Below are 25,000 nucleotides of genomic sequence, written 5' to 3' on the forward strand. Positions count from 1 at the left end.
AAATGCAGCACTACACAAGGAAATCGTCGAATTTGAATATGTCCAAAACGATTTTCCAAATGGCGTACATTCTTTCATATTTTTTAAGCCCTTTGTTGTGGTTGACAAACAAAATAATAATTTGGACTCTAAGTTCTAATTATACAAACAAAAATAAACAAAACATCAAACCCATCCTCCAACCAAAAAAAAAAAAAAAAAGAAAAAAAGAAAAATCCAGCAAACAAAAGACGATTCAAAAGCAACAACGTTTTGGTCATTAAAATATTGATATCAATTATATGGACAGCATCCACTGTCGGGCACGTCGCGCTGACTAAAAATAACCAAAGTTCAGTGGAAATCGATAGTAAAGGTCACGACATTTGACGAAAAAAATACTCTTTGAGATAGCAAAGTTGCACGGCCGAGAGAGATAGATAGATAGATGGAGACCCACACACATGTATTCTTACATTCTCGAAACAGGACCTTTTCACACGCACGTGCTCTGATTGAAAATATTCATGTTGCTTTCTCCTGTTTTCATGTCAGTTGTTGTTTTAAGCAAAAAAGAATACCTTTGTGAAACTATTTCGTAATTAATTTGATTTCAATTCTTTTACTCTCGAAAACTGAGCCTCGAAGAGAGGGCCCTTATACTTGGCCATAATCATGCTAAACGGCCAGTGACTGAGGTTGCACAGCTTTTCAATATATTAGAGCTACCTGCTATTCTATCTTCGCAAAGTTCAACAATGAAAGGGCTTGCGAGGGATCAAATGCGAACAAATCAACCCCGAGTAACAAAGGCCAATGTTTATTGAACAATAGCTCGACACTTCCCTCTCTTGTGCCTTTGACATCGCTGTGGGAAACATTATTTCAATTTGGACACTGATAGAAAGACTTGCAACTGCCGGACTCAGAGTGAGAAGGCCTTCTTTGCAACCTTTACTAACTGAGAATAAGACTTTTGTTCTCGAGTGGTCAGCTGTAAACCATAGTGAGCACCTCTGAGATCTCCTTTAACAACCTACGAGGGAACAACAGTGCCAAGCAAGGAATGCTTACAAGCATTGGAATATTGTTGATCTGAGGCAGAATGGAATGACGTCACAGAAAGTGACATAAACCCCAAGATAAACTCTATAGAAAGACATGTCGAAGCACTGATTGGAAATCGTGGTGGCCATACGCGGTACTGACTTTGTTGCGTCGAACTTTCCTCCAGTTCCGAAGCAGAGCAGCCCAACTTGAGTTAATTGGATTGTCATACTTTTAGGATTGTGGATGCATATTGATAAAATTTAGCTCATATATATTAAAGATATTAATCATTTTGTGATATATATATTATATATATATATATATATATATATATATAATATATATATATATATATATATATATATATATATAAATGTGTGTATGTTTCCAAATTCGTCTCTTAACATTCAAATAAATTAAATTGACTCAAAACAAGAGAAAAAGGAAAGATTCGTTTTGAATTATAAGCTTCAATTTATTAGACGAAGACATATTGTAAATTGAAGCTTACAATTCAATACTTATCGTTACTTTTTTCCTTCGAGCTTCAAGCAGCAACATTTTCATAACAAGTGTAGTTATTTTGTACATATCTATGTATAATATTGTTGAATAGTTAAATAGAAATAGAAAGAGAGATAAAGAGAAAAAGAAAGTGAGAAGGAGAGAGAAAGAGGGATAGAGAGAGAGAGCGAGAGCGAGAGCCAGAAAGAAAGAGAAAGAAAGATAGAGAGAGAGAGAGAGAAAGAGAGAGAGAGAGAGAGAGAGAGAGAGAGAGAGAGAGAGAGAGAGAGAGAGAGAGAGAAGTGCACCGGCGATAGAAACACAGACAGCAGTTAAAAATGTGTAGTGATAAAAATAAGATAGATGGCCATAGAGACATAGCTAGAGAGGGAAAAGGATAACTACTACTACTACTACTACTACTACTACTACTACTACTACTACTAATACATATTAATAATAATATATAATAATAATAATAATAATAATAAATAATAATAATAATAATAATAATATAATAATAATAATAATAATAATAATAATAATAATAATAATAATAATAATATAATAATAATATAATAATAATAATAATAAATAATAATAATAATAATAATAATAATAATAATAATAATAATAATAATAATAAATAATAATAATAATAATAATAATAATAATAATAATAATAATAATAATAATGAATAGACGGACAAATGGAATGGTTACATAAATGTATAAACATATTGACAGATATTGTTAGAAACAAGTGTAAGAGAGATAGAGAGAAAAATAGAAAGAGAGGGAGAGAAATAGAGAAATAGAGAAAGATGCGAGGGGAGAGAGAGAGAGAGAGAGAGAGAGAGAGAGAGAGAGAGAGAGAGAGAGAGAGAGAGAGAGTGGGGTTTGAAATGGATAAGTAGAGAGATGTGGGTTGGATAAAAATGGAGGGACCAAACAAATCACTCTTATCAAACGAGGAAATCTCCAGAACTAAGACCATAAAAATATATAATGCCATCCACTCGTGTCTGTGTTTATGTATGTGTGTGTGTGTGTGTGTGTGTGTGTGTGTGTGTATGTGTAGTAAATGTGTGATTTTGTATGTTTGTGTGTCCAATCTATCCGTATCAAGAGTAAAGTATCTATAATTGGTTTGAACTTGGCACTTCGTGTCACAGGACTATATTTTATGACGTGCCATCTAACAAATGGCTAATTGATGTATGGGTTGGTACTGGGTATAGATATTATGCGTTTGGCTAAGAATCTCACATCATTGCCATCCGGAAGTATAACGGACCGACACACAAAACTCTGTGTAACCAAGAAGTTTTATAGTCTGGATAATACAGTGAAGTGAGAATCACTCATAAATGCGGGTGGCAAAAAAACAATAGTAAAGACCCGAGTGACGTCAACTTTATTCCTTCTATAGATAGTATGCGCTTGACTAAGAAGCTCACAACATTGCCATCCGGAAGTATAACTAACCAACACCCAAACTATGTGTAACCATGAACGAAGATGACGTCACTATGGTCTTCGTTACTGTTTTTTGCCATCCGCGTTTATGAGTAATTCTCACGAAATTGTTTTAACCAGACTATAAAAGATCATGGTTACACATAATTTTGTGTGTTGGTCCGTTATTCCTCCGGATGGCAATGTTGTGAGCTTCTTAGCCAAGTGCATACTATCTATATTCTGGTTAATACAGTTTAGTGTGAATTACTCATAAACGCGGGTGGCAAAAAGCAATAACTGAGAGCGAGACCTGAGTGACGTCATCTTCATTCTCTCTACAGAATTAACAAACAAATTATGTGCAAAACCAGCCACAACCGAATTAGCGCATTGTTTTCAAATACATTCCTATTATACTTAAAAAAGAAAAATCAATAAAACTATTTCAACAAGGACACATTCTCATTGAGCTCCTCATCCGTCTTCAACAACAGCGATTTTATTGGCCTGAAAGGGTTAGTAAGACCGAGTGATTCCGTATTAAGGGGACATATACTTATAATTTCTCTGTCTAAAATATTTAAAAATTTGCCAAAGAGCAAGTTTGGATCTTATGTTTAGGAGCAGCATTCGTAAAAATAGAAGAATAAAAACCTCAAGCCACGAATTGTTTGCCTTTTTCCCGAGCAGAGTAATAAGTTCTTAATAAAATAAAACATTAATTGTTTTCCTGGACAATTACTGAAGACATTAGAAAGAAACTGGAGGCAGTAGAAATGTGATTTCTTAGAATGATGTTAAGAATCTCATGGACAGAGTAGAAATCTAATGAAGAACTAATAGAGCAAGCTGAAACTAAAATGTTATTAATTCGTACAATGAGAAAAAGACAAATGCAATTTTTAGGGTACCTAAATCGACATAAATGTATTGAACATCTTGCTCTCACAGGAAAGATAGAAGGTAAAAATAGTAAATGTAGACCAAGAAAAACTTATTTGAATGTTTGAACAGCTGGGTGACAAAGAAAGAGAAGAGTAATATTAGTTTTATGAGGTTATCTAATCAGATAGATGAATGGCGTACCACGATCACCGATGTCTGGCACAGATTTGGTACTTGACGAAGAAGAAGAATTGTTTTCCTATCTATGAAGCAAATTTCACGAATCTTTTGTAATTAAGTGCCAGTCAATTTTGAGAACCACAGACATATTCTATGACATCTTTAGACGTTATTGTAAACCAAACGGCTACACTTACCTTGACATAACCATCATTGAATAACTTAACATGTCACGCTATATTTCCTGGAAATCGTCATCTCTCCGCCGTCAATATTATATTTTGTAATTATTGTTGGGCTTTTTGAGATTTTTTAAGATTAAAAAAAAAAATATATATATAGCGATATATCCACTAAACGTGCTCAATAATATTTGATAAACAAATAGACAAACAAATAAATAAGTGAATGAATAAACAAATACAAATCTGGTTTTATTGCATGCCTAGGATTTCAGTCTATAGAATGAACTTAAGGCTTAATTTACTCCCATAGCAGACAATTATATTTCATTTTTTTCGTACAGGACAAATCGTCCGTTATTCGCTTTAAACTTCATATATCGTTATATTTCTTATTTCTAACTGGTTTGACTGTATACTCACTTTTCTGAATCTTATCCACTCCGACATAATACCAGATAACCATAGTTGGTTAGATATTTCAGGGGAAAGCACAACAAAGATATCATCGAACTGTAGGCCTTCAATATATCGTCGGATAAGACAAATTATAGCACATAAAACTAACAACAGTACAATTGACAAAATTTCACCAAGAAATTGAGTCGAAAACTGGAATAACAAATGTTTTCAAAAACTAAAATGTACTTACAACACAAAAACTTATAATTTATTGATGGTTCCTTAGAGCATAAGGCCCATGAGTTTATTTTGGTTTCTATACCGTTAAACGGAGCGGGCAATAACAATTAATTGCTTGGATAGGACACAAGTCTATCGCAAAGTATTTTTCATAAGATCATATTATAGATCCAACTACCCAAATACGGGTGTACAGGGGGAAGGGGGGGGGGGGGGCGCTCGAATTTAACCAGGATCGATACCCTCGCTTTGAAGCGAGTACTCTACCAACTGGGCTATCGGAACCACCGTAAAAAAAGCAATCATAAACAAGCGGTAAACAAACAACACACTACTTTACTTCATTATACATTTACTTTTCATTGAAGTTTGTCTGAGTACCCAGCATTGAGTAGGTATATAAATATTCATGTTTCGTCCAATTTATGTCAACTTAACGTGAGTACGAGGAAATCCAAAACATTTAGTCATCATTCGTCTCGTCCATCAGATAGGCTTGAGAATAAATCTTTCAACGATATTTTTTCGCTCGTTTTCTCACTTCAATCAATACAATTTGTTTTGACAAAACTCAAGGTTATTTACACAGAAATCTTCATATTGACTTTTGCTTGTCCCCTGCTAAATAGCATTTGTAAAAAGAAAGGAGAAAGAGAGAGAGAGAGAGAGAGAGAGAGAGAGAGAGAGAGAGAGGGAGGGAGAGAGAGAGAGAGAGAGAGAGAGAGAAGGAATTTAAAAAACGAGAAAAGCAAAAAAAATAAAAAAATAAATAAATAAATAAATAACTACAAAAAACAAAACAACCAAACGAAAAATAAAGCAAAAAACAAAAGTCAAAACAACTTAGTAGAGAGAAAATTCCTTGTCAGCTCTTTTAATCACATTTGTAAATTTAAACTTTACAATGTGAAACATTAAAAAAAAATAAATATGCTCAATCAATGCTCTGTTAATTGGGCATTCGCATTCGCATTAGTTGTTTTACAATTCGTTTATTTCTTTTTGGGTTTTCCTTTTTTATTCCTTTTTTCCTCGAGATATAATGGGAACAAAAAAGGAGGGATTATATAAATAATGAGAGGAGTGAGAGAGGAGAAGAGGGAGGAGAAGAGAGAGAGAGAGAGAGATAGAGCGAGACGAGAGAGACAGAGAGAGAATGAGAGAGAGCGAGACAGAAAGAGAGTGAGTGAGAGAGAGAGAGAGAGAGAGAGAGAGAGAGAGAGTGTGTGTGTGTAATGGCGAAAAGATGTAGGCTACATCCAATTCCTAAAACCACTTCACATGATAATCAGCGATGAAGATGTGGTCTCATTGCTTCTTCGTACAAAAGGTCGCACCTAGTACTGTATCCCCCAGGCTAATGTGATCCTCACCTAAGTAATGGACATTTATTTGAAGCAATGACAAGATGAGCGAGTCGGTAGTGAGTAATGATTTTGGATGATTCATCCTACTCGTTTATAAAGGTGAGAGTAATGTGAACAAGTAGACAGACAAAATAATACAAAAGTAACAACAATAATACAAGAAAAAATATACTGGTATGTAATAGGTCTAGATGGCTCAGTTGGCAAAACATTCGCTTCAAACGGTAGTTGTATTAGCAGATTATGGTTACACCAATTTTGTTTCATCAGGTATCAAGAAGTATCAAGATCGATCCCAGGAGCAGTTCCAGAATTTTTTTCCTTCTAATCCCCCCCCCCCCCCCCCCCGGGTTTTCGTCCAGCAGTGATTGGGTTGCTGACGGTGATAGATCTAGGGGAATGTAATTTGTGAGAGACTAGCGTCCTATGCAAAAGATAGCAATCAAGTACTATTTTCCATTTCACGCTATAAAAACCGGGAGAAATTAGGCCTCCAGGGGCCTCACTGTTAAAAAAAGACTACTTTTACTTTTTTATACTGGAATGTATAAAAAGCATATATTAATAGAAACGAGACAAATCATATAGCGTTTCGTTCTTTGGTCTTCATGGGGGAAGGGGGAGAGACAATAGTAATTATGTATTAATGCAATTTAAACATTTAATCAGCGGGGGTGGGGTGGGGGGAAGGGGAGGAGAAGAGATTAAAGTACAAAATCTATATAATTTTCTCTAAATTTGCTATAAAATATCCAGGTCCCAGGTTTGGGAGTGTTTACCAAGATGAGAATAATTTTAATCGATCCATATTTGAAGGACGAGTTTTCTGGGCAAAATGTTTTTAAAAAATGATTTTTTTTCAGTTGATGAGGAATAAAGAAATAAATAATTTTGAAGTGCCAGATAAAAACAGAGAATAAACATATCACGCTGTCAGAGCCAAACTTGGGATCAAACTGACACGGCAACCTCCCCCTGGCTGAGAGAGAGAGAGTGAGTGAGTAAGAGAGAGAGAGAGAGAGAAAGAGAGAGAGATAGAGAGAGAGGGAGAGAGAGAGAGAGAGAGAGAGAGAGAGAGAGAGAAAGAGAGATCAGCGAGCATTCACACTAGCCTTTGAGCCATTCATGCGGCACTTCTCCATACCCTATATTTCTCATCATTATCGATAAAAGTTCCTGCTACAAATTTTTCTCTTTTATTTTTCTTTAGAGTAAGGCAGATTAGAAAAAAAAGTTTCTTAAAGTGACGAAGGCATATTATTCTGGTGATCTCAACAACAAAAACATACTTTTTGTACCTGGTTCACCCCGATATATTACCGCTTTTATACGATTGGTTACAAATGATATTTCTATTTGATGACAGACTATACTGTAGTACGCTGACAAAACAGTTTAAAGTCAAGTATAATATACATAAAAGATATATGAACATTTATATAGGCATTTCAGAAATATATCCTGCTTAATGCATTCATGATGATTCATTATCCCCCAACAGGTATTCTGGAAACCATTTACAATTTCATATTTTACGATTCGTCTGTTGGTCGTCTCTCTGTAACAATCTTCACAATATCCGTCATGCCATAGCCCGGGATTCATTCACAACTGAGTGAGTGGGGTAATGTGCCTTACCTAATGCACACGTCGGGACAAGAATTTCCACGATCACTCTGTCCTCTTTCTGCCACTCACCCTCCTAAATTTTTAGTCAGAAAACTTTTATTTCAAAGATCGATTAATAATTAACATTTTTTAAAAAAAGAAAGTAATTCACAGCTATAAAGCCCATGGATCCGGAGTTAATCCCTGCTTCTATAGCGTGAAACAGACAACAGAAATTGCTTGCTATCCTTTGGATAGGACACTAGTCTATCACAAAGTACTTTCTGACAGATTTAACAGAATCAGCTACCCAACCCCTACTGGGTGGACAGTGGGGGGGGGGTGTCAGAAACAAAAAAATCTCGACTTTACCCAGGATTGATCTCGGTCCTTTTGCATGTAAAGCGAGTGCACTATCAACTGAGCTGCTGTGACCATTGATTCTGTAGTACTCTTTAAAAAACAATGTTTAAAAACATTTTAGTCAGACGCCTTTAACTTCAAAATTGAGCAACAAAATGACCATAAAAGTGATCAAACTTCTCGATTCTGAGACTTTGTTCAAAGTCTTAGGTTTGGGACTTTTCGGCAAATTGAGGGATATATATATTTATATATATATATATATATATAATATATATATATATATATATATATATATATATATATATATATATATATATATATATATATATATATTTGGTCCATCGATATTTTTTAAAATAAAAGTTTTCATGCAAAAATGAAGAGAAAAAAAAATGTCTTTTGACGGAGTATGGCAGTATTTCGTGAAATTAAATTGGAATTTCCGTCACCACCCCGGACGTCCATCAATACCTGAGTAAGAACTGGAGTGAGTCATACCATCACTCACCAACAATAATGGGAAGGAGATGACAGTTCGAGTGTGATTGTGTGTGAGAGAGGGTGTTTGTGGTGGGAAGAGAGGGGGGGGGGGGTTATTTTAATTTTTTATTTTATATTGGAAATTTATATAGCATGAAAGGGTGGAAGAAGAAAAACGTTGATTGGGAGATTTTTTTTTGTTGAGAGAGAGAGAGAAAGAAAGAGAGAGAGAGAGAGAGAGAAAGAGAGAGAGAGAGAGAGAGCGAGAGAGAGAGGATTGATGAAAGGATAATTAAATGAGATAGATGGACAGACTTAAATGATAGAAATATTGAGGGATAAATAAATAAATCAATCGAAGGAAAAAAAATATAGATAGAATGCGCTTGGCCAAGGAGTTCACAACATTGCCATCCGGAAGTATAACGGACCAACACACAAACTCTGTGTAACCGTGAACTTTTATAGTCTGGTTAATACAGTTTAGTGAGAACAACTCACAAACGCGGATGGCAAAAACAATAACAAAGTGACGTCATCTTCGAACTATCTATATGAATGAAGGGATAAACTAAATTGGTATGTAGATAGACAGAACAATAGATAAATAACGATATGAAAAGATAGAGATAATTAATGGACAGACACTCTGAGAGAGAGAAGAGAAAAGAAAAAGAAAGAAAGAGAGCGAGCGAGAGAGAGAGAGAGAGAGAGAGAGAGAGAGAGAGAGAGAGAAATAGAAAAAGAAAGAGATAGAGAGAGAGAAAGAGAGAGAGAGAAAGAGAGAGAGAGAGAGAGAGAGAGAGAGAGAGAGAGAGAGAGAGAGAGAGAGAGAGAGGGAGGGAGGATGAAACATAAAACTGATAATATATTCAGGGAGAAGAAGAAGTGGAGACGGGCGAAAGAGGAGGAGGAAAAGAAAAGATGGCCCCGGGGTGGTGGTAGTAGCTAGGGAGGGAGTGGGGGGAGGGGGGGGGAGGCTGTGGAGAAGAGCAGGAGAGGAATGTGACGTGACATTTCCTAATGTCGTCTACATTTGAAATCGAATCAATTCTTGAATTTACTATCGATTCCTTTCGCGATTCTGCGTCCATAAGGCGTAATCAGGATTTCAAACAGCTTGACTCATCAACCATGGCGTCAATATTTTATTCAAATTATTGATCAAGTTGTAGTGTTTGTTTGTCACGCAAGTTTTCAGGCTTTTTCTATAGACACATATCGACAGTCAGGATGGTGTTAGAATTTTAATCCTTTCCCTCTAACGCCTCAACCCCTCTCTCCCTAGAATCGTGGTATCTGCTAAATTATTATTTTTTAGTATTTGATTATGTAACCCATCGTCTACACATATCGGAGTTCAACAAAGTGGGAACATGAATCTGAAATTAAGACAGATCAGAAATATACAAGTTTAGTTATTTGCTACTGAGCAATTTTAATGCATCTTCTCGAAATGAAAATGAACTTAATCTCTATTTTTTTTTTTTTGGGGGGGGGGGGGGGTGGCTGTAAATTCAATTTTACGCTTCCCTTTCATTCCGACCTCACTTTCATATTAAGCGATTGGATAAATTACCGACCCCTATAATTTAGCACACGCTCAAATCGTAATCAAACAAACTTACTGTCTTATTGCTATCTGCCTCCTAGTCAACTGATTGGGACGCCTCGGCAGCTTGTTGGTCTCCGTCTTCTGCAAGGGACTGTAAGTCCGACCCCGACCTTAACTATCATGATTATGGAGGCGCTTCAAGTATCTAGTATTATGTGGATGTTTCTGTTTGTTTTATATTGATCTGCCTCGATATTTATTTGTCTTGACCCGATAGTGTAAAATATGCTTTCATCACTTTGTTTGCTAGAATAATGTTTTTTGTCTCTTCCAAGTATGTGTCCTAATACTGCCGTATTCTGGAAAAACACTTATTTGAAAACTTGGCCAGAAAATTCGTCCTTCAAATATCGATCGATTTAAATGACCCTCATCTTGGCAAAAACTCTCAACCCGGGACTTCGATAGCGTTTTTGCCAAGTTGAGGGTCATTTAAATCGATCGATATAGTTTGAAGGACGAGTTTTCTGGTCAAATTTTTTAATATGGGGTTTTCCAGAGTATGGCAGAATAGACAGTACACATCGTGTCTCTAAGATTGTATTTCTAACAATACGGGGTGGGATTTTCATGCGTCCGTCGGAGCCATTTGTCCAATCAGCAACAACGGGCAACAGGGCTTAATATGTGTTGGAATGAGTAATTCGAGGGTGAGTAATCAGCGACAGTGTCCAGTGGTAGCAAAATGTGTCACAGTAATAGCGTGCTGCAAGAAAAGCGAGATAAACTGCGGCTTCATGAACCGTAAGTCTTTTACAAGGACAACTTTTGATCTTTAATATTAGAGGAAGATATGATAAGATAAGGTAAGAAAAGATAAGATATACTTTATTGATCCTGAATGGAAATTATCAAGCAATGATAGTCTAATGAGATAATTTAACGACAGCTAAATCACCTTTATAATTAGAATTTGATGAATGTATCCTCCCTATTTTGTTGTGGCTATATAGACAAGTTTCCCTAATAAACTCAATCACACACACACACACACGCACACACTCACACACACACACACACACACACACACTTAGATAGAGAGAATGTGAAATAGAGAGTGAGAGAGAGAAAGACAGAACGAAAAAAAGAAGAAAAAAAAGAGAGAGAGATAAAGAGAGAGAGTGTATGAAATCGAGAGCGAGACGGAGAGAGAGAGAGAGAGAGAAAGAGAGAGAGAGAGAGAGAGAGAGAGAGAGAGAGAGAGAGAGAGAGAGAGAGAGAGAGAGAGCAACAATGAAATCAAGTTGTTTAGATTGATGACATCAACAAATATTAAGCTATATCACGGACTCGCCCAAATCATATAGATATCTAGTATTTGATTACGTGCTGAAATTATTCCCGAGGAAATTATTTGTACGATGTTTACCATCCTTAGGCTAGCGGTTTGCGCCTTTGTCTTGAATTCACTTAAAGTCTATCCAAATGTGTCAGTGTGTGTACCTTTGTACGTGTGTGTGTGTGTGTGTGTGTGTGTGTGTGTGTATATAATGATAGAAATAGTTCACATTATTGTTGTCATTCGAACCGGCTCTATTTCACATTCTACCATGAAGTTAAAGCTAATACAAACAGCATTCCTCAGGTATTGTGTTATTTATGCTGTAGAGAACAAAAGTTAGAAGGTTTGAAAGCTTGAAATGTACAATAGAACTCCCTTGAAATATGTGATTAATCGTCTCAAAACGGTGTATCGGTATGTAACATCTGCTAAAAAGTAATTTCGATTTGTTTAAATGACCAGAAATGTGAGATTAATACAATCTTTCACTCTTTACTTTTGGAATTCCAGACGTGGTCCAGACGAGTTTGCGATTAATTGCGCGTTAAGAATAAAGTTCAAATTCCAGCACGTAAGACAGTAAGAAATTATTTATTCTACACTTCAATCTATTCCGATTTTATCATCTTTGAATAATCAGAATCGTTTAAATGATACTTCTAGTTTTAATGAAATTTAACGCTTGATAATCTGACGTCACAAATTATTATTATCTACTTTATTTGATATCATTATGCGTTACTATTTATTGGGTGAGGTAGAACAATATTGGTTTGATACAATTAAAGACATTGTTATCAATTTTATCGTCATCTGTAATCTACTTCATAAATATTTACATGGATTATTGTATTTCTAGAATTAATTTTCACGTGTCTCAATTCGTCAATTTAACAAATATTACCGTTCTACATATGGAATTCAATGAAGTGAGTTGCACGTCAAATATTTGTAGTTTGCTCCAAAACGAACAGGCAAAATGGCTTTAAATTATGATTATTTGTTCAAACATGAAGCGCGGTGAAAACAGATTCCGGTTGCAAAAAGTCCACGACACATAAAATGAAAGAGACAGAGAAAAAAAAAACGATTTTAGGAAAAGCTAGTGACGGATTGGAGAGAATATCGACAGAATGTCTGGTTTTAATGCATTAATGTAATTACGTCTCAAATTTTTTAAATCCCTAGTGGTAGGAAAAAAGCTAATCGATTGAATAAAATTACTCTCTACCAAGTAAGTACTTCAGGATTATTATGGGTTGCCAGAAGAGTTAGGAGGACTTCTGAGAAAAAGATAAACCCATTACATTAAAAAAAAATTAACCAGAAAACTTGTTCTTCAAATGTCGATCGATTAAAATGACCCTCATCTTGACTGAAACTCTCAACCTGGGATTTTAACAAAGTCCCAGGTTTAAGAATTTTTGACAAGATGAGTGTCATCTTAACCGATCGCTAATTGAAGGACAAATTTTCTGACCAAAAATGTTAAAAATGTGATTTTTTTTCATGGAAGTTGAAGTGTGTACAAGTATTGAGGAAAGTGAATATGTAGATAGACCTATTTTAACCCAAGAGACGAACTTACCAATACCGTAGTAAACTAATAAGCTTAACAAAGATCACAACTGGCTAAAACCCCAACAATAAACGTTGTGACAAATTGTCTAGCACTGTATCATACACACGTTTTCATATCTTCACTAAAACATTGAAACTAATATTCACATTCATGTGTTATACTCCAAATATATATATACTACCTGAATTACAAAGGGTATACCGTCTGACCATCTAACTAAACTTGATAAAACGTTATTTATGGATTTAACCTCGAGTAACCAATCAACACGCTTTTAAAGTGATAATAAAGTAAGCACATCCGAAGGAAAGACAACGATAAAGAAAACGGAAAAGAATACTAAGCTCTCAGATTTTGTATTGAGAAGACTTCCCATTTAAATACCTTGATACGCAGTAGAAAAATTCAACGTTTTGTTCATAATGTACCCTTGCATCCTTCCCTTCATTTTTAAAACCCAAGGGTATTAACATTTATCAGTAGAAATTATTACAATGATAAAATCGGAGTGTCTCTGAAGTCACGTGAGATGTAAAGTAAAACGGGTTGCAAAACGTCCAACAGAAATAAACACGGTGAAATCCGGAAGTCCAATTTGCTGTGGTTGACGAGAACAGACCGAAAGTCAAAAATGCCATTCTGGTGGAAAAGGCTCCAATGCTTCTGAATAATTACACGGTATTTCCATGGCCATGTCCAGTACAATAGAAAAAAAAAGACCGTGTTGTCACCGGCACAAAGGGCTCTGACTGATGGAACAAAACGAGAGCCGTGTTTACTGAAGTGGCTGCTTTTTCTGGAATTGTGGTAATTGGAAAATGGGATGGGAAAGAGAGAGAGAGAGAGAGAGAGAGAGAGAGAGAGAGAGAGAGAGAGAGAGAGAGAGAGAGAGAGAGAGAGAGAGCGAGAGAGAGAGAGATAGAGAGAGAGAGAGTGAGAGAGAGTGAGTGAGAGAGAGAGAGAGTGAGAGAGAGAGAGAGTGAGTGAGAGAGAGAGAGAGAGAGAGAGAGAGAGAGAGAGAGAGAGGGGGGGGGGGTGGCGTGTCAGTGGCGCAGATCGTTAAAAATAAAATAAATATACATGCATGGTTTCACCATGCTCAAAATACCTTTAAAACTTCACTCATTCCCGAACAATCCGAAGCTGACGTCACTCAGCTCTTTGTTTTTATTTTTAGACAGCCTGTTCATGATTAGTTCTCACTAAATCAAATTAGATCAGTCTATAAACGTTAAAGGCTACACACAGAAATGTGTGTTGGTATGTTTAAACAGGCTGGCGGATGGTGTATTTTAGCTAAACGCATAGCATCAAAAAGAGATATTTTTTTCCCCATTTCATATTTCCACACGCCAATAATTAACTGAACAAGTGTATATGAAAGGTGCCAGACAAAGGAAGAAAGAAAAATCCAAGAAAAAAAATCCCAAAAAATCAGTCGACCTCGAGTGGGGATCGAACCTCAGACCTGATTTCCGGCCAGACGTGCTACCATTACACCACAGAGGTTCATTTTAATACCTATATTCTTCACAATGGTACGCGTATTACGAATAATTGTATTTTTCAAAACGCCCATTACAAAACAGGATCGTTCATGCCAACGTTTAAGGGGATATTATATATATATATATATATATATATATATATATATATATATATATATATATTATAATATATATTAAACGTTTATAGACAACAAATAGTTATGAACATATTTAGACACGCTTATCAAGGACAATGATATATAAGTGCAACATTTCGCTTGGGCATTATTAAACGCTACACAAAAAAATAATAACCAACGGTTGAACAAATCAAGCCAAAAGTGAATTCCATTAAAAGAATATTCCAATTATCATTTTCAAGTGACAGGGATCGTAAATTTGTCAATTTTGACAACTCCCTAACGTCATTCCGTTTTGTCCTGACGTGCATTGTATCTGCAGGTCTGATAACTAAACACAATTATTGGCTTGATTTGTCACCATTGACTTAGTTTCTTATCCTGAGACAAAATCATCGACAGTCAAGCATTAGGGCATCGTGTAAGATTTCAAGTAAACTGACATTGAATTGACAGGACCTTTGTCATAAAATGACAGAACCGAACGACCTTTGTCATAAAATGACAGATCCTAGGTTAATGAAGGTAGTTAGCTATTTCCCTCCTTTAGGACTGTTTTCCGTCCATTTTTACAATATCTTTACGTGTCAATTAGTTTTTGTTTCATTCCAATCCAATCCTAAATTGTTGCAGCTTCAGGTGATGAAGATTGACCTAGGTGTGTTGGGATGGCGCTGTGGGGCTATGTGGTCTAGTGGTATGACACTCGCTTTCGGATCGGAAGGTCATGGGTTCGCACCTCGCTAGGCGCATAGTTGAGTCCTTGGAAAACGCTATTCACTCACAGTCTCTCACCGTACTCAGGCCGTTAATAGCGTTGTCTCTGTCCGAAAAAAATGTAATATCGCCTAACAGTCGTCATGTAATATCCTACATGTTAAGTGTTGCTGTTGGTCAGGGACCCCTTGTAAAGCGCTTTGGGCACGTTTTTGGATATTGCTCTATGTAAAAGCTCAAGTTGTTTTTAGTTTTAAAAAAATCTATTTATTGGTTTTAAACTGGTCGCGTTTTAAATTAATATGGAAGATTGTCCGGTTGTTGGTTGCTCTGAGATTTTGAGACTTTTTTGGAGCTTTTTTTACATATCGCAATATCCACTAAATGTGCCCAAAGCGCTTTATAAGGGGTCCCTGGTCAACAGCAACATTTAACATGTAGGACGGGACATGACGCCTGTTAGGCGATATTACAATTTTTCGGACAAAAACAAAGCTGTTAACGGTCAGGTACTAATTTTTACACCTGAGCGGTGAGAGAATGTGAGTAAAGAGCCGAGCGAGGCTCGAACCCAGGACGTTCCGATCTGAAAGCGAGTTCCGTACCATTAGACCACATATCCGCACAATTTTTCAGGGATGCTGCTTCATCCACGAATAGATGTACTGGAAAGAACGATTGTTTGTGCGCATTCACACATGAATCCAGTTCAGTTTTTCATTTGTTACCCACCGACTCAAAACGGTAATATGTCGGATTGATTTGGATGCTAAAAATTGAATTTATCGTCAAAAATAAAAGACTCGGATTACGTTTTTATTTTTTTTACTGAGGAAAATGAATATAATGTCTTTAAGTACAAAAAAAAAAAAAACAACAAAAAAACAAAAAAAAAAAAAAAAACTAACAAAAACAAAAAAACAAAACAAAAAAAAAAAACAACAAAAAACAAACAAACAAACGTGATATCTATTTCTGTTCATTTTCATTTTAAAATAACTTTCAGGCATCTGCTTCATCCCGACATGGGGGTCAGGATAGCTCAGTTGGTAGAGCACTCGCTTCCCACACAGAGGGACCAAGATCGATCCCTGCTGCAGTCGAGATTGTTTTTTTTTCTGATACCCCTGTCTACCCAGCAGTGAATGGGTAGTTGGGTCTCTTAGATCTAGCGGAAACTACTTTGAGATACATCAGCGTCCTATCCAAAGGATAGCAAGCAATTGCCATTGTCCGTTTCACGTTATAGAAACCGGGGTAATCTTCGACCACTTCATCCCGACATAATACTGGTTTGAGACCATGAGTCAGATTTTAGAATCAAAATTCTAGATTCAAAGTCTATTTTTAGACAGTTTGCCAATATAGAACGTATAGAATTTCCTAGTCAAAAATCTACATGATCGTATTGTAAATAGACAGGAAACAAGTTAATTATTTGTTATTAAAAAGAGGTGAAATATTGGAGATCAATCATTTGAGCAAGACAAAAAGAAGTATGATACAAGGTATTATAGGAAGAAAGCATCGCTCTATCTCATCTCTTCATAATTGATTTACGGTTTAAGATCATTGTGTTGAAGTTGTAAATTTTCTTAGGACTATGATTATTAAGGAGTGTATGGATGTTCTCTGAAAAAACACCTACACCTATCACTTTTACACGTTTTGGCCACAAAACTCGTCCTTCAAATATCGGTAGATCAAATGACCCTCATCCTGTCAAAAACTCTCAACACTGGAGCTTAAGATTAAGTTCCAGATTTGAGAGTTATTGACATGGTCAGGGTCATTTTGATCAATCGATAATTGAAGAACGAATTTTGTGGCCAAAATTTGTAAAATTTGTTTAATTTTTTCTGGCCAAACTTTTAAAATGCGATTTATTTTACAGAGCACGGCAATGTTAAGGTTGCATTTGATGCTTCCGGTTTTGATTTCTCTCCTCTAGAAATAGAAATTGTTTTCTCGCTATTCGACCTTCCATCGTTTTAAAGATTTCAAGTATTCCTTATGTTGGGTTTCTATTTCATTTTGGTTGTAATTATGCATTTCCGCTATTTTCAAACATGTGTTGGAGGTGTTGTACGGTTTCGAGGTGATGTTATTCAGACATATATGCTGTCGTTCACTGATGAAATATCTTTTTCACATTTTGCAAGACAAAGTCACTTCATATACATGAATAAGAGATGCTATTGAAATACGATCAATAAGATAAAACTTCCTTCGTTCACCCTTTAAGAAAATTTGACTTAAGACCGAGATAATCTAGATGTCAGCCGCAATGCAGCGCCGCAAAAGAGCAATGGGGGCCTTTTTTCTTGCTCAAGGATTATCTTAAATGCTTAAGTCGAGCAAGAAACTGGGTCTCGCCGGTATAATCTCTTGTCCCCTCGGCCATCTTGCCCTTCAACTTGTCAAATTCTTAATCTATGACTTTTGAAATTTCAAATCAATAATGTTGAGCCAAGTTGAGGATTATTATTTATTACCTAAAGGAAAGTTTTTTTTTATTGGTTAAACCCAGAATATAATTGCGTTTTTTCAGTATTCAGTAGCTTATGTTTTGGGGGATTTTTTAAATGACATTTATTATTTCATTATTTGATTGCCTATTCAGAATGTCTTTTAAAAATTGCAACGATGTTTATTTCTATACTATGCAATTTCCTGAATCTTAACAAATGCTAAGAACAATAAAATTTTGAAAGTCTTCATGTGTGTTAAAAATATGTTTATTTGTTTTCTGTTTTCCCTGGACTGTTAATAATTGACATTGGGCGGCGACGTGTCAGATAGGATTGTTTAGCAGCACAGTGTATGTCTGTAATGGAGTTAAGCGATTGTGATTGTGATCAATGATAGGATGGTGGACAATGATCGCACGTGAATATCACCCCCCCCCCCCCTCCTAACAGTCCAGATGAAACTAAAATTTAAGTTCACACAGTTCAGATCTGTTCATATATATATAAATATTTCAAGTATAATATAATCAACTTCTACAATATTGTTTCGAGCATTCGCTCTCATCAGGAAGTGCTCGAAACAATATTGCAGAATTTGATCATAATTATTATACTTGAAATATTTTATAAATATCTCCTTTAATCAAAAAGTTGAGCACTATTATTTCATGGTTTTTATTTTCATATATATATATATATATATATATATATATATATATATATATATATATATATATATATATATATCTCACATACTTTAAATATATACATATAGCAAACGACATCCACGATATCATTGATGAAAACATCACAAGAGTATCCGATATCACAGAGGCTCAAATCACGGATGGCCGAGTCTCGCTCGTCACTGATGGCAAATTCCCCCCGTTATAATGCGTTTATTTGTTATTGAATCACCAGCGATTGCCATGGTAAATTGCCTGTAAAAATTGGTTACGTAATGAGAATCACAATAATCAACAGTGGCAGAACGTTGCAATCAAAGGCATAATTGAAGCGTGTATGGGCGAGTGTTGCGAAATTCTGGTTGTTGTGACTGGCGAAGAGACTCGACTTTTTTCATTTGTAACACACAGCCTCAAAACGGTGTGGCTATGTGGTCTTGTGGTATGACACTCGCTTTCGGATCGGACGGTCCTGGGTTCGAGCCTCGCTCGGCGCATAGATGAGTCCTGAGAAAAGACTCTTTGCGCACATTCTCTCACCGGTACTCAGCTCTATAATGAGAACCTGGCAGTTAACAGCGTTGTCTCTGTCCGAAAAATTGTAATATCCCCTAGCAGGCGTAAAGTCCCGTCCTAAATGTTATGTGTTGCTGTTAGCCAGGGATACTTTGTAAAGCGCTTTGAGTACGTTTAGTGGATATTGCGCTATATAAAATCTCAATTTAATTTAATTATGTCGGGATGAAATCGAACACCTGAAAGTAAATATAGGATGAAAATCATAAAATGAGTTTTGCACAATGAGATAAATAAATTATTCTCCACCATTAAGAGTAGAACATCTGCTCGTTTTTCTGTGGCTATAAAGTCAATTTCCAGCACCGAGACATTATACCATTTTGATATAATGGGTTACATTTTTATAATAATATTCGATGACATGGTCAAAAGACTGGCTTTTTAAATGCATATTATATTGACTTACACTCAAAATAAAATTAAATTGAGCTTTTATATAGCGCAATATCCACTAAGCGTGCTCAAAGCGATTTACAAGGGGTCCTTCGCCAAAAGCAACATTTAACATGTAGGACCGGACATGACGCCTGTTAGGCGATATTACATTTTTTTCGGACAAAGACAACTCTGTTAACAGCCAGTTACTCATTTAACACCTGAGAACCCAGGACCTTCCGATCCGAACGCGAGTGTCAAACCACTAGACCACATAGCCGCACGTGACTTACACACATAACCGCGCGGCAGTTCTCTCTCTCTCTCTCTCTCTCTCTCTCACTCTCCTCTCTCTCTCTCTCTCTCTCTCTCTCTCTCTCTCTTAAAAGTGTTATTATTTATCTTTCTAAGAATATCAAAATTTGTTTGATCAGTATTGCTGAAAATAAAAGTTCACTTTTGACACTTTTCATCGAAAATTACGGTATTTTGATAGCCAAATTATACCCTTTTGACACTCTTTACAGAGGTTGAACTACGCCGATGAACGGATTTATTCACAAGTGGTTCAAAAATAACGGTGAAAGAAAGATCTTTCTTTTAGTATAACTTTAAATTGAGTTCGCGGCAGTTAAACTTTAAAAAATATTTTTAAAATGATAAAATGCAAGAAATAAAAACATAACTTTTATTATCTTTTACCATCGAAAGTTGTACGAAATTAAAACCCGTCCTCTCTTTTTTTTGTGTGTCAAAATTTGAGCCAGACCCGTTGTTTGGCGTGATTTTCTTATTGTTGACTAACTGACCGCTCCAAACTCGAAATTCGTCAAACGAGCTCTCTCTCTCTCACTCTCTCTCTCTCTCTCTCTCTCTCTCTCTCTCTCTCTCTGGATGTTGAGAGAGAGAGAGAAAGTAAGAGAAAAAAAAAAAAAAAAAAAAGAGAGAGAGAGAGAGAGAGAGAGAGAGAGAGAGAGAGAGAGAGAGAGAGAGAGAGAGAGAGGTTTCATTCACATTACTATTTAGAAATAAACAACTATTAGTCCAAGCACGAATGAAAGTGTGTCACAAATTCCATGTTTTGATTGGTTAACAATTTACTGGTTAATTTGAAAAGACACCATAAGAGTTCAAAGTTTAAAGTTGCACAACTTTTGAACAAATTACACCACCATATTGGTTATTGTATTAAAAGTCTTATAATTATAATATCTACCTTACGTAAAAGGTAGCATATATGCTATTTATATGACTTGTAAAAGATTCGTTTAGAGTAGTTTAGTTACTTACAATCTTTATACGATATGTGTCAGATTTTACCCGAAACCAACAACAACAAAATTAACGTTAAAATGTTATGTAAGATGTCAGTTTTTGGTTTCTTAAAAAAATATATATTTCGTGTTGACAATAAGGCATATAAACCCCACTAAAGTCCTATATATTTTATCATATAATATTATATTCAATTTCAAGCATTCAGCGGAATCTGGGATAATGCCGTTTTTAGGCTGTGGGTCACAATTTAATGGTTTATATTTCGATGGTCGGCGGATCAAACCTCTGAAGTCTCGATTCTCACGATCGGCGGATCAAAACTCTCACGTCTACATACTAGCTTTGCGCACCCTGTTTTATTTAATATTAATAATAATAATAATAATAATAATAATAATAATAATAATAATAATAATAATAATAATAATAATAATAATAATAATAATAATAATAAAGTGTTCTTTTATAGCGTTAAATGCCGAAGTCTCAAAGCACTTTACAATATACTTGTCAAACCATAAACTCGTACCGATCCAAACAGACACACACAACAGTCGCACACGCTAACTATGCAAGTTTTACCAAATGAAATTGACATTCAACAAAATGGAATCAAAAATAAAACATATAATTTATACTCATCAATAAGAAAATGCCTAGGATAAATATTTCTGGAAAAGATGAGTCTTTAGATTTTTCTGAAAATTTAATTTTGGGCGGATCAGACATCTGATGACATCGTTCCAAAACAAACAATGGCATTCTCGGCGATTAAATTACAAAAAGAGAAGAGGTCATGAGGACATTTTCGAATATCAGGCACATCTCTTGACCCAGAAATTTGGAACTGGCACAACAAAGAACACAAGGGTTGATAATGGAAGTGTAGCGTGTAGTTTTTGTCCTCGCCATCTGATGAGCCAAATAGTTTTTCGTGGATTTTAGGGTTACCTCTTGTGGGTTTTTTTCAAAAGGATGTTGAAAGAGAGAGAGAGAGAGAGAGAGAGAGAGAGAGAGAGAGAAAGGGAGATATAAAGAGAGAGATAAATAGAAAGAAAAAAGAGATAGATAGATAGATAGATTGATAGATAGATAGATATATAGATAGAAAGATGGATATATATATATATATATATATATATATATATATATATATATATATATATATATATAGAGAGAGAGAGAGAGAGAGAGAGAGAGAGATAGATAGATAGAAGACTAATCTTTCGACTTGGCTGCTACTGGTCTATAATTTCATTAAAAATGTCACTAAAAATGAAAACCAGTTAATATAATTAACGAGTTAATAGGGGAAGATAGGCATTCTTATCGCACTGAGGTTTGATGATTTATTTTCGCTTAATCGTTTAAACGAAATAATTATTTGTAGAAATATATATGTCGCTGCTTTGGGTATTGGTTTCAAATATCATGCACAATTTTCCAGGCAAAGAAAAATAAAATAACTGACAGTACACGACGTATTTTAGAGAAACGCATACAATCATTACATAACTAGGTGCCGTTTTGAAAATATAACGCGGTAACCACTAAATGTGCACCACATAACGTGTTCAAAGCGCTTTACAAGGGATCCCTGACCAGCTGCAACATTAAACATGTAGGACGAAATATGAAGGGATATTACAATTTTTGGCGACACTGTTGACGGCCGGGTGTTCATTTTACACCTACCTGCCTACGGAGAGAGATGCGAGTATAGCCTTTTCCAAGGACTCAACTGTGCACCGCTCAGAGCGGGTCTCAAACCAAGGACTTTCCGATCCGAATATGAGAGTCATACCACTAAACCACATAGCCGCAAAGTAGTAGTTGCTTTGTACTTACCTAATATGGTTTACATAGATCCTTTACTGAGCTGATATCAAAGCATTGTGTCCATCCAGAACAATATTATCCGACCTTTTCATCATCAATAAATGATTTAAGGATTAAGAAACCGCGAGGCTAGTCCACTGTTCAAATCAGATTATCAGATCAGCTGTCTATCTGAAAGGAGACGAGAAAGCGTTCATTATTTTGATTATGAGAGAGGCTCCATGAGATATTGATCAATTAGTAGATTGCTTTTTAATAAAGATATATCGGCAGAAAATAGAACATGGGTGGGGGGGGGGGGGGGGGGGGGGGGTGGAAGATGGAACGGTTATAAGCTTTGAGGCTTCGAATAGTGATTAAAGTATAAAAGAAATGTGACTATGTATATATATACAAAACGAAAACCATGAAATAATAGTGCTCAACTTTTCGATAAAAGGAGCTATTTATAAAATATTTCAAGTATGATTATGATCAACTTCTACAATATTGTTTGGAGCAATCAGGAAGTGATGAGAGCGAATGCTCGAAAAAAAATTGTAGAAGTTGATCATAATTATACTTAAAATATTATATAAAGTTTATTGTATATGTGTATATATGATTATATGTATATATAATATATGCTGAGAAATTGGTACGCGGACTATGAGGATATACTATAATATATAAATATGCATATATATTTGCACATGATATGAACAATTCATGAACGAGACATAGATACCAACACCATTGCTCTTTTGAACAATAAGCATTATTCTGTCGCATTGGTATCTCCCTTCAGTTGCATTACAATTTGGGCATTCCTGCGCCCTATCCCATGGGACAAGAACATCAATAGAGCAACAAATCCGAATGAGCAATGAATACAAACTGAATAAATAACCAAAAAATAAATAATATTTGTTTATCACACGGGTCTATTGAATGGATGGCAAATATTTGTATGTGAATAGAAATGACACTTTGCCATCATTCTGTATTTTGTTCCGTTTTGCTATATTATTCCGGCTAAAGAGATTTATGTCAACGTACACTCTGCTCTCTCTCACACTCTCTCTCTCTCTCTCTCTCTGTCTTCCTCTCTCTCTCTCACTCTCTCTTTCTCTCTCTCTCGCTCTCTCTCTCTCTCTATATATATATATATATATATATATATATATATATATATATATATTTATAATGGGGATCGCGATAGTCAGTTGGTAGAGCACTCGCTTCACATACAAAAAGACCGCGATCGATCCCGGGTGCAGTCGAGACTATTTCTGACACACACCCCTTCCCTGTCCACCCGCAGTGAATTAGTAGCTGAGTCTGTTAGATTTGGCGGAAAGTACTTTGCGATAGACTAGCGTCCTATCCAAAGGATAGGGAGCAATTGCTATTGACCGTTTCACGCTATAGGAACCAGGATATACCCTGGCTCCATGGGCCGAATGACTCTGGACTATATATATATATATATATATATATATATATATATATATATATAATGTATATATATATATATATATATAATATATTATATGGCTTAATACATTATATGCTCACATTAATACCGTGATTGCAACCATAGTGATAATAAAATAGCACAGACAAAATGTTAATACTTAAACCCAACTTTTAAATTTATATAATATAGACGTCTAAGTGAGGCTAATGAAACGACAGCCTTGTTCCCTATTCCTATTTAACAATCATGAAATGTTCCATCTAAGCAATTTTTTAGCAAAATGATAGAACCACCCTACTACCCTACTCTAACAAAACATATTTTCCCATTTAGTCTCAATTCTAAAATTATTTTTGTATTCAAGTATCGATGACTTAAGATTATCATTTTTTTTTCTTCATTACTTCTAAAATGTATACTTCCAGTTTGAAGCCATAATATTAAGTTATTTAACAAATTAAGTAATCTGTCGATATTTCTGGTGAAAAAAATATATATCCCAGCTAAAGTTTGTTTTTTTCTAATGCGTTTAATCAGTGAAGGGCGGTCTAGGTTTGTATTTTTTTTTTCCAGTGATGACATCACAGTCGTGTGAAAGAATGAAAAGATGGGCTGAAAAAGAACCGGCAAGGTGGAGTCAAATCAAATTACAGACCGATGTTATAATGTTGATGGCGACGATGATACCGGAAATTGCAGCAATCTCGGATGTTTATATATCCAAATTGCCACAAAGCTCTATCCGCCCGTTTATTAAGGCTATACGTGTTTCGTTCCGTTCATTGC

At 35.5% G+C, this 25,000-nt stretch overlaps 1 protein-coding gene across 22 annotated transcripts in view; it reads right to left on the bottom strand.

Moving 5' to 3' along the window:
* Positions 1 to 25,000, bottom strand: part of LOC144974431 (cytokine receptor-like) — a 178,862-nt gene that overhangs the window by 71,376 nt on the left and 82,486 nt on the right. For 21 of the 22 annotated variants that reach the window (XR_013645760.1, XM_078917417.1, XM_078917560.1 and 18 more), the window contains one exon: positions 22,765 to 22,926. The gene's annotated coding sequence lies outside the window, so the exon portion shown is untranslated. Of the gene's footprint in view, positions 1 to 22,764; positions 22,927 to 25,000 lie in introns of those variants that run through there. The other variant, XM_078917332.1, reaches the window with a different exon arrangement.

Source organism: Berghia stephanieae, chromosome 1 (assembly GCF_034508935.2).
Source record: "Berghia stephanieae isolate SIO BIC M18660-M18661 chromosome 1, UCSD_Bste_1.3, whole genome shotgun sequence".
In the NCBI taxonomy this organism is placed as follows: Eukaryota; Metazoa; Mollusca; class Gastropoda; order Nudibranchia; family Aeolidiidae; genus Berghia; species Berghia stephanieae.